Consider the following 12,285-nt stretch of genomic DNA (forward strand, 5'->3'; position numbering starts at 1 on the left):
TTTGATGCAGTAACACACACACACACACACACACCAGTGAGACCAAATGTATTTTTGGGAACAGCTTCATGGGAGTGGCACTTATTCAAGGAAACTGTCACTTTCAATTTCTGCCTCCTGTTAAAAGAAGGAAAGATATTTACACTCTGTGCTAATCTATCATTCCTTTTGTATTTTGAAAATGTCCCCCAACTTTCTCCTTTTCAACCTCTTCCAAGAATCTTTTCCAGGACAAAGACAGAGTCAAAGGGGCGGCTAGGCGGCGCAGTGAGTAGAGCACCGGCTCTGGAGTCAGGAGGACCTGAGTTCAAATGTGGCCTCAGACACTTGACACACTTACTAGCTTTGTGACCTTGGGCAAGTCACTTGACCCCAATTGCCCTGCCTTCCCCCCTCCAAAAAAAAAAAGACAAAGAGTCAAGTTGGAGGAGAGTCAGTCAAAGAGAATTATTTTTCATTTCCTCCCAAAACAATTTGCTTGAGGAAAAGACATGACTTTTGTCACCATTGATAAAGAACAGAAAAATCAAGAAGATAGGTGGTCTGCTTTTTATGTTATTACTTTTGTCATTGTCAGCACATTATTAACCTTATCAACAACCGGGTTTCTCCTTGCTTTCCAATATAGTTCTTCCTCCAATAAATTTAATTTATTCATTTTCCCCCAAACCATCTTCCTTCATGTGTCTCCCTTTCTCCCAGTCTTTTCTGCTTTGCCTCTTCAAATCCAATCCATACTTCAAGTCCAAGTCCCGCTGCCTATCTTTAGCCTTTACTATCCTCCAAATTCATAACTTCAGGGAACTGTCCCATGAAATACAGCATCCTAGGACCAAGATGTCCTGACTAATATATTAGTCTCAAGTTGATTTTGTCTTAGTCTTGTTTCCCCAACTCCTTAAGGAAAGGAACCACATCTTCTATGTCTGTGTCAGCACCTAGGACAGTGCTAAGAATACAGTAGGCATTCAATAAAACTCTATAAGGAAGCAAAGAGAATATTTCATTGAATCCCCTGGATCTTGCCAGTAGTGAAGATTTCTCCACAGAAACTGACATACTTGTTGCTCACTAATGAAGGCATTCTCAAATGTGAGACTGTGAAAATGCTTCTCTTGCCACTTCCTACTCTCTTACTTGGCCTGTCAATGGGAATGATTCAGCTGCTTTGAATACTGCAGGGCAATGTTGCCCCTCATTTCATTAATTTTTTAAAATTTATTTTGTTTTATAATTAACATAATGAAACCAGAATCTCTGAAAACATTTATCCATTTCACCCAGCCCTCATCAGTGTCATGTAAACAAGTCAGGATAGAAAGAATTAAGATCAGAGAAGCTTGCTTTCTTGATGGTATTTTGTATTTCCAGGGCTGGCTCCCCTGCACGAGGTTAGATATTAAATGATCTCTTCTAGATAACCTGCTGCACCCTTGAGGCAAACCTCTGTCATTTTCAGAGCACATTTCCAATCTAGTTAGGATGTGGTTGCCAGGTCAAACTAACGTACCTGAAACACACAAAAACCAAAAAACACGACAATCCAATACCTCAGACTAAAGGTTTAGAAAACAACTTTGTGTCATAGTGGCCTTAGAGAATGGAAGGTAGGGAGATTATTTATTCAGTAAATATCTATTATACCTACTCTGTAAGAAGGCACTCTATATGTATTGATTGGGCTTAATTTTCAAGGTAAATAGAAGAGCAGGGAATTTCCTTAGCAAGAATTTCAATTAAGATATCATTTCAAAAAGACAGGGAAAAAATGGAGCTGATTAAAGGGTTCTTTCTCCTAGATGAAAAAGGGCAGACATGTAATTCTTTTCCTTTTATTAACAGACTTTTCGAATAATCATGTTGTGGGATGTTTACCCAACCATAGTTTTATGACACCACTCTAGAGCTATGTTTTCCTTTGGGGTACAAATTATGCATTGCTGGCCTATATGGTTTTGCCACATTCAGAGAGTCCCATTGTCTCCTTCAGCTGATATTCTTGTCTCATTGAATGGCCATAAACACAGGCTGTCTATTTCTTATATTTCAGAGAGCTTGGCTGGGAAGATGCAAACGACATTGGTAAATGAGATGTTCACAAGCTCTTGGGCACTGCCTTCCCCTACATTGCATGGGAAGCCCAGGTATAAAGTCAGGGCTGCTATCATCCTGCCCATGGCATGTTATGTAAATAAAATGGCCTTCTCTCTTTACTGAACCTACTATCTTTCTTACTACCTACTTACATTTTCTTTCCTACTGAATAAAAAGGAAAGAAAAAGAATGCAAGAAAATTGCAGGGGGACTTTTCCCACCACTCATTTGAACATACTGAACAGAAAGACAGAGGTTTGATCTGCAAACTTTTCAAGGCCAGGACTTGCTGTTTTCTATTACAACTGTTTAATGTAAACTGCAAGAAGTCCTGGCTTTCTTCACAACTGGTTTTGTATGTGAGTCTCTTAATGCAAAGGAACGAACCAAGAATCTAATGAACCGAATCAAAATGTCAGAAAAAATGTTTTGGGTACAATAAGAAATGTGTGGGTGTTTAGGGATAGGGGAGGGAGAGATCACAGTAATATGTAGATTTTTCAGCTCTACAGCTTCAAATTTGGGGTGGGAGTGCTCCAGAGGTGGTTAACTATCATAAGCAGAACTGTAGTTCTTTTGTATTCCCGGTAGTATTTATCCCTACAGCATGGACCATAGAGTTGTAGGGTTAGAGCTAGAAGGTACTTCAGAGGCCCCTTATTTTACAGATGAGGAAATTGAGATCCAGAGAGGTAAAATGACTTGCCTGGGATTACACAGTTAGAAAGCAACAGAGGCAAGATTCAAATCTGTATCCGCTGACTCCAGACACAGTGTTCTTTTCATTGGACCATGCTGCCTTATGGACTTTGCATTTGGAATCAGCATTAGTGCATCCCTTGCAATGATGGGGTGACTACGAAAGGAGATCTACTCTTCTGGTTCTTCTAGAGATGTTATCTAACCAAAAGAAAAGGTGGGGATTGTAGTGGGGACCCCAGAATTTAAATGTCACTGGCCCCACGGTATCAGTTTGTTCACACTCTATCCTGCTACTTCTTCCGAGTCCAGATTTTTGATATTTCTAAGGGAAAAGAGATGTTGGAGAAACTTTCATGATAGCATAGTAAATATAGAGGGGGAAGTAATACCATTTGAGGGTTTCCTCATAGGGGAAAAGTAACATACCCTGTATCTTGCACAAAATTAGGGATAAGAACTGGCCCTGTGATTTCATAGTTGTAGGAAAATTCTATGTAAAGAAACCCTTTCTACTCATACAAAAGGTAACCTTCTCCACAACTTAAAAGTCTTAGAGAGCTGCCAGAAGCATTGAGAAGGTAATTGACTTGCCCAGAACCACACAGTCAGTATATTTCAAAGGCAGAACTTGAACCCAAATCTTCCTGGCTCCAAGGTGGGCTCTCTCTCCACTACAACTCCTGCCTTGAACATAGTAGACAACTATTTGTTGGATTGAATTGTCCAATGATAAATGAGCAGACTAAATTTAATGACCTAACAATCAAGTCATGAGATGCTGACATGACAGTAGTTTCCCAGGAAGAAGGTATCCATTGTTTTCCTGGACAGGAGCTATGCATTGTCACTGTTTCAGGGGTGGGGGAATGGAGGGGAAATATCTTCCCTAGCAGTAGAGTGAGGAGGGAGTAACTTCTCACCCATGCCATCCTGACTAGACACACCCCTGCATTTTGTTCATTCAGAAGGAAGCTAGCTGCTCCCTGCATCCTAATTAAGCATTGGAGAATAGCCATCATAATGCTAGTTCTTGGAGAGTTCACAGCTTAGGTCCCCTGCTGTGGGGTGGCAGCTAAAAGCTGAGGTACAATAAGGGTCAACACAATTAGTGGGCAAAACAGAAGTCCCTGATCAAAAAGGAAAAAGAGAAATACAAACAGAAGACAAACACAGGAGGCTATGAAGGCCAAATGAAAACAGGTGAAAGAATGAAATAAGAGAATACAGCCCAGAAAACTGAGAAGAACTTTTGATATGTGGCTCTCATGCAACAAAACATTGCAGTTACCTAAGGAAATGATACTTTTACAATCCCTCAAGAAAAAAAAAAAGGAAAGAAATGGGAAGGCTGAAAGTAATACATAGATGTCAATACTTTATTGCTTGTGCACAATCCAAGAAGGCTATAAAGTTTAAGATAAGGGTCTGATCCTCCCTTAGACCCAAGTCACTTTTTTTTTGCTGCCAAAAATAAATTAAGAAATTGAATATTTCCTTCTAAAGCATCTAAAGACATAAAAGGCATCCTTTACCTTAGATGATAAAATAAACTTCAGAGGAAACTGTCAAGTTCTCCCCTCACAAAAACATAGTTTTCTACTCTGCTTTGCTCATGAAACCATCATCTTTTCAGTCTCCAGAGTCATTGACCTTGCCTGGGAACCTGCATTCTGGTGGCCACCTAGCAGCCTGAAAAGCCAGTTGCAAATCTACTATTAAAGAATGACTACCTTTCTTTTTGGAAAAGAGCAGGTCTAAGAAAAATCATAAAATCCTAGGTTTTCTTTTGCTCAGTCTTCCTGGAAAGAGGCTGGTACTGATTTGTAGGCTAACAGCACCTGGAAATCTCCTTGGGAAGGCAGGGTTTATAGATGCTACCCTCCCCAGGACCCTTTTCCATGTCAGGAGATTTGTCTCTCCAAGATGCTGGGAGTTCTAAGGACGAGTTGCAGAAGATATTTGCCTTTCTCTGTCACCCAACCTCCAAAGGTTCATACATGTCAAAGTTCATCTATCCCTCATTTTATAGATGAAGAAACTGAGGCTCAGGGAGGTTAAGTGATTTGCTCAAATAGTAAATGGCTAGGGGTGTGATTTGAAACCAACTTCAGTATTCTTTTCCATTGAACCACCAAATGCCTCTGCATTTCCCAACCCCTATCTAGCTCTCATCCTGGATTTTGGGCATTGCAAAACACCAGATGGAGTAACTAATTATTAGATGTAGGGATGGGAGAATTGACAAAAAGGGGCTAAATAAGCCTCAAAGAGGTTATGAGAACTCCCTAAGGTCAGACAGTGAGCTAGATGCAAGAACTCAAAATGGAACTGATGAGTCCTGACTGAGAGAGACCTGAGCTGTAATGCTGGGTTCCAAGAAGCTGATCTTTTGAACAAGCAGTCATAGAACCCCACTACAGGGACAAATAGTCTCATTTCTCCTTAGAGCCCTAAAGGTCCCTCTGCCTGAAGAACTTTCTCCTCTCTGTGCTACCGCTTTCACTGCTGGCTGCAAGCAATGTCACCCCTTAACTCTTACGGGGGAAGCTAGGTGGTGTACTCAAGAAAAAAAAAACAACAACAAAAACCTTGAACTTGCAATTAGGAAGATCTGAGTTTCAATGCTATTTCAGACCCTTATTAGCTGTGTGTGACCCTGGGCAAGTCACTTAAGTCTTCTCAGCCTCGGTTTCCTGATCTGTAAAATGGGAATGATAATACCACCTACCTCACAAGGTTGTCATGAGGATCAAAGGAGATGACACATGAAAAGAGTTTTGCAAACTTTAAAGCATTACATGAATGCTAGCTATTATCTGCTATTATTGTTTATTTTCTTCTTACTGTTATTAACTAGCTCTCCCGCGGTAGCGGGCTGCGGGTGCTATTAATACTACGGTACAAAGATCTCCCTTCCCTACCGAGCCCATGGCTAAGACATCCCGATCATGACTGCAAGCTCTGCCTCCGGACCTGTGACAGCTGGGTCCTCAGCAAACTCCCCAGAACTGCTCACACTTTAGAACGCCCTGCTTTCAACAGCGCTGATGCCCACGACCCTTACAGGGAAAGATCATTCTAAAAAAACCCTGCTTCTTTGCACACGCACACGCACACACACACACACACTATACACACGCAGGCAGGCACATACAGTTCAGGCGCCTTACTGCTTGGGGTCCCAGTTGTACTCAGAAGTAAAAAAACAAAACAAAGCATTACTACCCACCTAGAGGTGAAGGCTCCCTCTCATGACACGGGGCACAAAAGTTCGCTCAGCACCAGCCCTCAGAGCTCCCCTTGCAAAATAAAAAGCCTGTGAAGAGTCCCTGGGGTCTGCCCAGCCTTGCAGACAGCTCTGGATTTCTCAGTGCTTTGGTTGATTTTTTTTTAAAGGAAAGAAATGTAAAAAAGCAAAAAAGAAATAAAGAAAAAGGCGTCGGGCTAGGCAGGTAACCCTCAGCCCCAGCGGCTGAGGTCACGCGCTCCCCTGTTAGCAGTGGCAACCACAGCTACTCTATCCCCCTGGTAAAGTTACGGGGTCTAGAAGCTGAGCAAGTGTGTCTCTAGGAGCTCCGAGGGAGAGAGGGAGGGAGGGAGGGGAAAAGGGAGGGAGCAAGAGAGATTGGGAGGCAGGGAGAAAAGGAGAGAGGGAGGAGGCGGAGGGGGAGCCGCTGTTACGGCAGCAGCAGCACCCGCTGCAGATCCTGGCAGATTCTCGTCTAGTCTCCAGTGAGTGGGGAGCACAAGGTTTGTGGATACAGCTGCTTGGCAGTTAACTTTCATCGAACTCCAGGAGCCTGAGCCTTCGTTCCATTCTTCAGCTGAGCTCTCTGGCATGCAAGTTACTTTTGCAAGTCTCTAGGCGCCGCCTCTCTCCTGCTCCCTGAGGAGTGTGTGTGCAGGAAATGTACATTGGCTGAGGTGGGAGAAAGAACGTAACAGAGGCTGGAGAGGCTTATGAATAAAGGATGCACAGTGAGAAATCGGTAGGGTGGCCCATCTCGAAAGACTGAGGACTGAGACATATGTATATGTCTCCTATACGTTGTTTAGGGCTGCCTTTAAAGGAGCAGGGGAACAGGACTGTTTGTTTGAAAGAGAAAGAGTATTGTTTTCTTTGTTCCCATTCAGCACACTCTAATTAAGGGCTTACTATATACAAAGGCACTGGTGCTGGGTTCTGGGGATACAAAGACCAAAAAAAAAAAAAAACAACCAAAAAACTTCCCAGTGTCCAAGGTCCAGGGGCTTACTTGCTATCAGGTTTAGTTGATTAGTGCATCAACATAAAGAAGATTATTAAGAGGCAAGGAGGGTTGGGGACAAGGACCATCGTAGGCAAGGTGCTTTAAGAAAATTTAAGTAGGAGGTCGGGGGAGAATACTTCAGCCTGGCAGTAGTGTAAGATCTGCTCTTCTTAATTCAATTCACCAAGTATTAAGCACTGCTGGAAGGGCATTGCTAGGAACTAGATAACAAAAGCCAAAAAAGAGTTTCTGTCCTCAAAGAGCTTACATTCTGGGGGAGGAGGGGGAAGGGAGGGGCGTTTATAAAATCTACACAGAAATCTATTATCTTCCATCCCACCTGGAAACCTCTGGCTCATTTGAATTGTACATAATGCTATCCTTGAGGTCAGTGCTAGAGGAACAGTCTTACAAATGTGACTTGATAATTTTGGGAGGAGGAAGAATCATAGGCTGGGAGTCAAGAGAGCTGAGTTCTTTCATCACCGAGATTTCAAGTAAATCACCTCTGTGCCTCAGTTTCCCTAAATGTAAAATTGGTAAAAGGCCATCTGTTCTATCAATCTTAAAAGGTCGTTATTAGGATCAAATTAGCAAATTGGAAATGAAAGCATATAAAAAAACTTTAAAGTATCATACAAATGTAGATGTTACTTCAATGCTGCATTACTGACCCAACTTACGGCAGTATCCCAGTTTATGCATTATAATGAAGTTCCAATGTATTCATTTTTAAAAAAGAATTCCAGGAATTAGAAACAACTATTTAGGAAGCAAAGTAATTTTTTTCTAGTTTGTTTCATTATAAAAGCCCATTTGGTTATAAAAAATCATCAATATTGAGTATAGACTCAATCTTCACTTTTAAGACTTCAAAAATAAAGATCAATAAATATGTACAAAATGAAATACTAAATTATCATAAAATGATCATTTCAAGACTATTTTAAGTGGGCACAGAAGAAATCATACTGAACAGAGACCTGGGTTATAATTTCATCCCTGAAAATATCTAGACCCACATTTATAGGAGAAAAGTGAATCCTAGAGAGATTGCAATTTGGCCAAGATCACACTAACTAGCTGTGTTGGAAAGACAATTGGCCAAGCTATATTGAATTTTTCCTTCCACCTACTTATAATCCTGGTCAATACACAATCTTTCAGAAAAATCTAAAAGAACTTCCAAAATTCATCTAACTCATTCCACATGCCCTAAGGGCATAAGGTCCTTTTAGGGGTGACACGATGGGTGTTTCCAAATATTTGAAGAGTTGCCATGTGGAAATAGGAGTAGGCTTATTCTACTTGGCCCCTTAGGGAAGAAGTAGGATCAGTGGGTGGAAGTTAAATCAAGATGATTTTTTTCTTCTTAACAAGGAAAATTTTCTAATAGAGCAGTAAAAAATGGAATATGGTCCCTCATGAAGCATTGAGTTCTTCATCCCTAGCAGTGACATGGCCTTATGCCCGTATGTCAGTGATGTAGAGGGAGTTTGTGCCACAGACAGGAGACTGGACTAGATGACCTTTAAAGACCCTTCCAACTCAATTTCTCTGATTATTTCTTGGTCTTTTCTTGCTCCATTTCTCTTCTCCTTCCTACAGCTGGGGCCACCTAATTGGAAAGATCAATCTGAACTCAAGGAAAGGGAAACAAATTGATTCCTAGAAAAAGGAATACAATATTTTAATAGCAATGACAAGTTCTAAAAAAAATTTAACAGTTCTTTACTGATAACAATGAAGAATTCTGGCCCCTACTGTTGTTGAGGTAACCACCCTTGAACTAGGTGGTGAGAAGTAAAATTAGACCTGATATAGTGCCAGTAGCCATCATTAAGCCCAGCCAAAATGCTTAAATAACACATCTTACTCCTCCTCAACCCTGCGTCCTGCCCCAACATTCACTCAGGCCCAGCATAGCAGATCGGGAAAGGTCAATGTTCATATTGACCAGCTAATACCCTGACCTCGATGACTTCGTCATTTGGTGTGACATTTATAACAAATCAGCCACACTTTGGACTTAATTCACTCAGAACTGCTTTTCCTCTAAGACTTTCAAACTCAGGGGTACCTATATACAACCTCTTTTTTTCTTCACCTGCCCTACTCTTTCATACCTACTGAACCTGCTTTTCATCATGATCTTTGGTCTTTCAATACCTACTCATTCTGGACCCTACTCCAATGATGCCCTCATTAACCACCCAGACTCCTCCTGATCTTCTACTATAGGCATCTCATAAGTGTTTGTTGAACTGAGTTGCCACCTATGCCAGCCCTCAACCCCAGTTCACCCCCGTTGTCCTCTTTCATTATTACTATTGAATCCATTAGATTGAAAGCCCCTTGAAGGCAGTAACTGTCTTTCTCTTTTGTGTTTGCATCTTCACTTAATACAGTGCCTGGCATTTAGTAGGCGCTCTAAGTTAAAAGCTTATTGACTGACTATTACTAAACAAAACCTTTTTTTCTCTTTTTTCTTTTTTGCAGGGGGGAAAGCAGGGCAATTGGGGTTAAGTGACTTGCCCAAGGTCACACAGCTAGTAAGTGTGTCAAGTATCTGAGGTCACATTTGAACTCAGGTCCTCCTGACTTCAGGGCTGGTGCTCTACTCACTGTGTCACCTAGCTGCCCCTAAGAAAATCTTTCTTTGTCCATGTATTTATGTCCTTAGCACTTAGCCCAGCACCTAGCATATAGTATAGACTTCATAGATGTTTATTATCTGACTGAATGTTGCTAAAGAAAAAACCTGTTGCCTGGAATCACAATAGATTCATGCTGTCTAGCTTCACCTGGACCATCATTCCTGCTCAGACACTGTTTCATTTACTAATCTAACAATTCCATTCAACACACAATAATTTATAAAAAAAAGGCCCTAATAGCATGTTCTACATTATTGCTTTTGCAAAATTTCTATACTTAAATTTCCAGCACAGTCTCTAACCTCCTTCACAGTCAGCACATGCCCTCTTACACTTTATAGAAGATTGAGATAATCCTGAGATGTTCTCTAATCTTCTTCTTCTTTTACTGGCAGATTAATCTTTTCTTGGCATTACTACAATTCTGTGATTCCTCTGCTCCAAAACTTTCAGTGGTTTGTTATTTGTTACTAAATAAAGTCCAAACTCCTTAACCTGGTTTAAATAACTTCAGCAGTCTGGCCTTAACCTCCCTTTATTCCCACTGCTCAAAACAAGAGATCCTATGCTTTATCCAGGTTTGATACCCTCAGGTGTAGCATATTATCCACAATGCCAGCTACGTCTCTCTCAAGTTGAACATATATATAATATATGGATATAGATATAGATATAGATATAGATAGATAGATAGATAGATACATACATACATACATATACATTGCATTGCATATACACAGGGCTCAAGGTTTTAAATTGATTTCTCTTTCGTGTTACCTAATGGACCTCCTTCTCATTTCTTCCTAGCAAAAAACAAAAAAGACCAAGTAGCTTTTTACAAGGCATCCAAAATTTCAGTGATTTACTCTATAGAGAATGACTTATTTTTTTTTAGTCTCAAACTTTAGGTGTCTCTACTTATAATCTTTCCCCAACTTACATTTTCTTATTTTCAAAAGGAAATTTAGTGGACTCAAGAGTTATTTTATTTTTTTAATTAATGATTCCTTCCTGATTGATACCAATACCTTTCCTAAGCTGAGGTATCATTTAAGTCCCAAAGCACGGGAACATTTCAGTTGAGAAGAAGAGAAGCAGAAGATGCGGCTAGGATGATTATTTGGCCTTTTGTTACAAAATGTTAATCTTCACAGTCCCTGTTTGTTATTCTCGGGACCAACTCTCATGTGCGTCTGAAGCCAGGAGATTCAATGAGCCATCTACCACCACACAGGCAGAGGCATAGCAGCTCAATATTTAAATAGCTTAAAACTCAGGGGAAAGAGTTCTTAAGTTAGAGCTGAATTCCTGATTTCTGTGCTTACTTTTCCTCTTATTTAGCTGTTTCCTCACCTAGGATTCTATTTTTCGGTTAACAAAAGTCTTTTCTCAATCCCTCCTACCTTGAAGGTAAAAGGAAAAGGAAAGAAAAAATATCCCCTTAACAAATGTATATGTGTCCATATACATATGTGTGTGTGTGTGTGTGTATCTGTATCTCATTCACCACCCTGAGTCCATCATCCCTCTGTCATAACCCCTTTCTGAAAGCACACTTCCATTTGCTAACACAAAAGTATGTAAAAGAGGGAGATTACAAGATCTATTTTTATGGGTATTGCATTTTCATTTTGCAGACGTTTAAGTGGAAATATGACTGCTGCAGTATAGCTTGCTAAAACAGAAGGAGAAGGAGGAGAAGAAGAAGGAGAAACAGCAATACTCACCCCTATCCCAATTTGGTGATATCAGCCAGGTTCTGGGCCCTGGCCTTTTGTTTCTTCCCCTGCACACACACAATTCATAACCCTGACATATCAGCTTTGAAAAAGAGCCCTCATTCTACAGCACCGTCACCTCCATAATTAGACAGACAGGCATGGCGGTTACAATATCACTACAGTGACAGTGCTCACCATCTAATGAATTATTCACCCACTGAGAAGTGTCATCTGTTATAAGGTTCATATAGGTTGTCCCAATTGTTGTAGGTAAAAATCTCAGAGAGATCCTGGCAAACCCAAAGGCTTGTTTTAGCATTCAAAGAAAGTGACCTCTCCAAGGAAGCTTGTGTTAAAATACACTTTTTATTAAAGAGTTATATTTTCATCGCCAATTGCTACACAGGGGCTGGATCAGCTGTTGGCTAGCAAACAGATGAATGTATAAGTGGCTGTGAAAATGCTTTATTTCTGTGTACCCTCTTTCTCTGCTCCTCCCACAATATGTCTGAAAGGCCTGAAGGGTACTTGAAGAGGACAAATGGGAAAGGAACACCTGCCCTCATCCATTATATGGATCCAAGATGGTGGCAAAAGGCAGAATGAAGAAAAGCCCTTGGACATTGCTAGTTTCTGGAAGATAAGAAAGTGTACAGATACACCTGAGGGAGCATTTTCAGCTCCAAGAGCTGTATTTGAAAAAGAATTCAAGCTCAACAGCTGCTCGTTTGCAATGCCTATTGTGTTCCATGTACTAATTCAGAGGGTCTCTCTTCTCTCTTCAGCACAGAGAATACACTTTCCCCCTTATATCCACATGTATAGACATTTCATTCAATTCAAGTGCCTGGTACAATACAA

The 12,285-nt window shown here is 40.8% G+C and overlaps 1 protein-coding gene across 4 annotated transcripts in view; it reads right to left on the bottom strand.

The window, feature by feature from the left end:
- RIPOR2 (RHO family interacting cell polarization regulator 2) overlaps nucleotides 1–12,285 on the bottom strand; it is a 126,079-nt gene that overhangs the window by 93,261 nt on the left and 20,533 nt on the right. Inside the window, exon 1 of one of the 4 annotated variants that reach the window (XM_036735715.1) lies at nucleotides 6,026–6,047. The exons of the other annotated variants lie outside the window; for them this stretch is intronic. The gene's annotated coding sequence lies outside the window, so the exon portion shown is untranslated. Of the gene's footprint in view, nucleotides 1–6,025; nucleotides 6,048–12,285 lie in introns of those variants that run through there. 4 annotated transcript variants of the gene reach the window in all.

Source organism: Trichosurus vulpecula, chromosome 1 (assembly GCF_011100635.1).
Source record: "Trichosurus vulpecula isolate mTriVul1 chromosome 1, mTriVul1.pri, whole genome shotgun sequence".
Taxonomy (NCBI): Eukaryota; Metazoa; Chordata; class Mammalia; order Diprotodontia; family Phalangeridae; genus Trichosurus; species Trichosurus vulpecula.